Source organism: Pygocentrus nattereri, chromosome 23 (genome assembly GCF_015220715.1).
Source record: "Pygocentrus nattereri isolate fPygNat1 chromosome 23, fPygNat1.pri, whole genome shotgun sequence".
NCBI classification, from domain to species: domain Eukaryota; kingdom Metazoa; phylum Chordata; class Actinopteri; order Characiformes; family Serrasalmidae; genus Pygocentrus; species Pygocentrus nattereri.
In genome coordinates this window covers 1665001-1670000 of record NC_051233.1, presented here as the reverse complement: position 1 = coordinate 1670000, position 5000 = coordinate 1665001, and the positions used below count along the sequence as shown (strand labels likewise).

Below are 5000 nucleotides of genomic sequence, written 5' to 3'. Positions count from 1 at the left end.
AGCTTTTAGTCTGCTCAGGATATTCAGATGTAGGTCAGGAGATTGGAAAAACATCAGGGGAAAAATTACACCATTAAAACACCGTCCAATACTAATACACTCACACACACACACACACACATATATACCCTGACGGAGAAGCGGCTTAGAAAATGGATGGATGGATGGATGGATATATATATATATATATATATATATATATATGCAGGCCTTTGTAGGCTCTTCCGATGGTGGACAGGTTCAACATGGGGTCATGTTGGTTGAGTCCAGATGTAATAAGCCTCAATGAGCCTTGAGCAGCGGCTCATGGTTTGTCCCTCCTCAGTCCACTGTCAGCAGATACTCTCCACTACTGACCGGTGTCCCTACAAGCCGTGCATTGAGATGCTCTGACCCCTTTGGTCTGTCCAGAACTATTTGGCTCTTGTCAATATCACTCATGTCTTCACGGCTGCCGGTGTCTCTCATATTCAACATGGCGAACACGAGGACTGACTGTTCACTCACCGCCGACGAGTTGCAACAAATCAGTTTGTGAAATTCATTCCCGTCCTGCATTTTCCATGAATAACTGTGAGTGGTATTATAGAAAAGTGGAAGCGTTTAGGAACCAGAGCAACTCAGCCATGAAGCGTCAGACCACGTACAGTTACAGAGCGGGTCGCAGAGCGCCGAGGAGCATAGAGCATAAAAGTCTCCAACGCTCTGCTGATCAATAACTGCAGAGATCACACCTCCTCTGGCATCAACATCAGCACAGAACACTGCACTGGGAGCTTCACGGCAGGGTTTCTATGCTAATATCACCTTACATCACCAAGCATGATGCCAAGCGTCGGCTGGAGTGCAGTAAAGCGCCACTGGACTCTGGAGCAGTGGAATGACCAATCAGCTTCTCTATCCATCAGTCTGATGGACGAGTCTGGGTTTGACGAATGCCAGGAGGACGTTACCTGCCTGACTGCACTGTGCCAGCTGTAAAGTTTGGTGGAGGAGGGATGATGATATGGGGCTGTTATTCAGGGGTTGGTCTAGAACTCTTAGTCCCAGTGAAGGGGAACCTTAATGTTTCAGTACCAAGACAATCTGGACAATTGTATATTTCCAACTTTGTGGAACAGTTTTGGGAAGAACCTGGTCTGTTCCAGCCTGACTGAGCCCCAGTTCACAGAGCAGCTCCACTGGGTGAGTTTGGTGTGGAAGAACTTGACTGGCCCTCACAGAGTCCTGACCTCAACCCCATCCAACACCTCTGGGTTAGAACAGAGAACTAGAACGGAGATTGTGAGCCAGGCCATCTCATCCAGCATCAGAGACAGACCTCATAGATGCTGTTCTGGATTGACCGAAATTCCCACAGACTCTCTCTGGAATCCTGTAGAAGCTTCCCAGAAGAGTGGACACTGTTAAAGCTGCAAGGGGGACCAGCTCCATATTAATGCCTACGGATTTAGAATGGGATTCATAAAAGCTCCTGTAGGTGTGACGTGTAGGTGAACTACACTTTTGTCCATAAAGTGTGCACATATATATAAGTATATATATACTTTGAATGGAAGTTAATGGAATGATACTTCGGCTGCTCCAATCATCGGTAGATTGTAACACATTGCGAACAGCAGCGGTCATTGCCAAATTCTGTGAAAGGTTTGCTCAGAGAGCGTCGATATGTAAGTGATGTATCTGTAATATTAATATGTCACTAATGTATCAGGCTGCACTCCAGTGAAAGCAGGAATGTGGAAAAAAGGAAATGGAGAACATAAAGCTGTTCGAATAACACAAACACCCGTAGACGCCAGATTTACATACCGAGTGCAGATAAGACGGACTGAAATACAGAGACGAGGGGAAAATGAGCACAGCAGCATCTACAGCAGGAGACGCTCGATCTCTGAATACACTGACCCGTTTCCATCAAAACTAGCGTTTACAGAACAGACTGCAGCTAAATTCTACACTCAGATATCCTTTTTACGACTAGCTGCCTTTAAAACTTTGTGCTGTAGTTCATCGAAACAAGTGGAAACTGCAGACTGTAAACTTTCAGTCCAGCATTTTACGTTAATCCAGCATTTTATTACAATTTCAGTAGTGCTATCGCCTCACAGCAAGGAGGGCCTGGGTTCGATTCCCCGGCCGGGTGATCAGGGTCCTCTCTGTGTGGAGTCTGCATGTTCTCCCCGTGTCTGTGTGGGTTTCCTCCGGGTTCTCCGGTTTCCTCCCACAGTCCAAAGACATGCAGTCAGGACAATTGGACATGTTACATTGCCCCTGGGTGTGAGTGTGTGTGTGATTGTGTCTGTCTGTCTGCCCTGCGATGGACTGGCGACCTGTCCAGGGTGTATCCTGCCTTCCTCCCGATGACCGCTGGGACAGGCTCCAGCACCCCCCGCGACCCTGAGGGAGAAGCGGCTTTGAAAATGTGTGTGTGAGATGTCATTGGAGAATGTACCGTCTAGAAGGAAAGCAGCCTTTATATTTTTGGCACATTTTTGTCATTTTGTGACAATTTTGAACTTACTTTGATTATTAACATGTAATTAATTATGTTCTTCCGCATAATTTGTTGAGAAATGTAACAAGTACAGTAGGATAGAGAGAGCGAATGAGTGACAGAGAGAGAGAGGGCAAGAGAGAAAGTGATACAGCTGTTAAAACGCTGTTCTGAGACTGTCTGGCAGCTGAAGATAAATTATTAAAAATGACTACTACAGCACACACACCAGTGCACACACACTCTGTCTCTGTCTCTCTCTCTCTCTCTCTCTCATTTTCTAGTAACAGTGTTTGTATAAAATATGTACAATATGTGTGAATAAAGAACACGCCAAATCTGAGAAATCCACACTGAGCATCTCCTCCGTTCACCTCACACACTTCTGTATGTGTGTGTGTGTGTGTATGTGTGTGTGCGTGTGTGTATGTGTGTGTGTGCGTGTGTGTGTGTGCATATGAAAGATTAAGAGTTGCTAAATCACACATAAATTGGAAGATTAATGCCGGCATAGCGACCAGACAGCAAATCTGGCAGCCTGCTTTCCTCACTACGGCCAATCAGCTCAGAACACTGTGGTTGACCAGAGTGGAGAGCTCAACTGATACTGAAATAACACTGAACTGATACTGAAATAACACTGAACTGATACTGAAATAATACTGAAATAACACTGAACTGATACTGAAATAACACTGAACTGATACTGAAATAACACTGAACTGATACTGAAATAATACTGAAATAACACTGAACTGATACTGAAATAACACTGAACTGATACTGAAATAATACTGAAATAACACTGAACTGATACTGAAATAACACTGAACTGATACTGAAATAACACTGAACTGATACTGAAATAACACTGAAATAACACTGAACTGATACTGAAATAACACTGAACTGATACTGAAATAACACTGAAATAACACTGAACTGATACTGAAATAACACTGAACTGATACTGAAATAACACTGAACTGATACTGATACTGAAATAACACTGAACTGATACTGAAATAACACTGAACTGATACTGAACTGATACTGAAATAACACGGAACTGATACTGAAATAATACTGAAATAACACTGAACTGATACTGATACTGAAATAACACTGAACTGATACTGATATAACACTGAACTGATACTGAAATAACACTGAACTGATACTGATACTGAAATAACACTGAACTGATACTGAAATAACACTGAACTGATACTGAAATAACACTGAAATAACACTGAACTGATACTGATACTGAAATAACACTGAACTGATACTGAAATAACACTGAACTGATACTGAAATAACACTGAACTGATACTGAAATAACACTGAACTGATACTGATACTGAAATAACACTGATCTGATACTGAAATAACACTGAACTGATACTGATACTGAAATAACACTGAACTGATACTGAACTGATACTGAAATAACACTGAACTGATACTGATACTGAAATAACACTGAACTGATACTGATACTGAAATAACACTGAACTGATACTGAAATAACACTGAACTGATACTGATACTGAAATAACACTGAACTGATACTGAAATAACACTGAACTGATACTGATACTGAAATAACACTGATCTGATACTGATACTGAAATAACACTGAACTGATACTGAAATAACACTGAACTGATACTGAACTGATACTGAAATAACACTGAACTGATACTGAAATAACACTGAACTGATACTGAAAAAACACTGAACTGATACTGAAATAGCACTGAACTGATACTGAAATAATACTGAAATAACACTGAACTGATACTGAAAAAACACTGAACTGATACTGAAATAGCACTGAACTGATACTGAAATAATACTGAAATAACACTGAACTGATACTGAACTGATACTGAAATAACACTGAACTGATACTGAAATAACACTGAAATAACACTGAACTGATACTGAAATAACACTGAAATAACACTGAACTGATACTGAAATAACACTGAAATAACACTGAACTGATACTGAACTGATACTGAAATAACACTGAACTGATACTGAACTGATACTGAAATAACACTGAACTGATACTGAAATAACACTGAACTGATACTGAAATAACACTGAAATAACACTGAACTGATACTGAACTGATACTGAAATAACACTGAACTAATACTGAAATAACACTGAACTGATACTGAAATAACACTGAAATAACACTGAACTGATACTGAACTGATACTGAAATAACACTGAACTGATACTGAACTGATACTGAAATAACACTGAACTGATACTGAAATAACACTGAACTGATACTGAAATAACACTGAACTGATACTGAAATAACACTGAAATAACACTGAACTGATACTGAAATAACACTGAACTGATACTGAAATAACACTGAACTGATACTGAAATAACACTGAAATAACACTGAACTGATACTGATACTGAAATAACACTGAACTGATACTGAAATAACACTGAAATAACACTGAACTGA

The 5000-nt window shown here is 40.5% G+C and overlaps 1 protein-coding gene across 3 annotated transcripts in view; it reads right to left on the bottom strand.

Annotated features, from left to right (window-relative positions):
• Positions 1 to 5000, bottom strand: part of LOC108415354 (neuronal migration protein doublecortin) — a 101861-nt gene that overhangs the window by 74663 nt on the left and 22198 nt on the right. The gene's annotated exons all lie outside the window — the stretch shown is intronic.